This window comes from Triticum dicoccoides, chromosome 7A (genome assembly GCF_002162155.2).
Source record: "Triticum dicoccoides isolate Atlit2015 ecotype Zavitan chromosome 7A, WEW_v2.0, whole genome shotgun sequence".
NCBI classification, from domain to species: domain Eukaryota; kingdom Viridiplantae; phylum Streptophyta; class Magnoliopsida; order Poales; family Poaceae; genus Triticum; species Triticum dicoccoides.
Window position 1 is genome coordinate 44,821,420 of NC_041392.1, and position 509 is coordinate 44,821,928.

Below are 509 nucleotides of genomic sequence, written 5' to 3' on the forward strand. Positions count from 1 at the left end.
CTCCTATGATCGAAACGGGGTTCCTGTTGATCGGCAGGGGTGTGGCATACCGCAAAACGGATGAAACAGACCTCCTATGGTCAAAACGGGGGTCCTGTTGATCGGGAGGGGTGTGGTGTACCGCAAAATGGATGAAACGGACCTCCTACGGTCGAAATGGGGGTCCTGTTCATCGGGAGGGGTGTGGCGTACCGCAAAACGGGACTCCATGGGATACTATTCATCTCCATCGTCGACCTCCTCCAGCCTCCCCGGGCTACCGTCGACCTCCTCCAGGCTCCACGGGCTCCTGTTCATCCAGCCTCCACCGCGCGCTACTCCACCGGCTACTGTTCAACCACCCCTCCACTGGCACCGCTCCACCGTCTACTGTTCATCCAGTCCTCCACACCACAGGGTCCAGTTCAACCACCCTTCCACGGGTACCTCTCCATCGTCTACTGTTCATCCAGCCCTCCACCACACCACGGGGTCCTGTTCATCTAGAGGCAACGCCATCGCTCACTGTT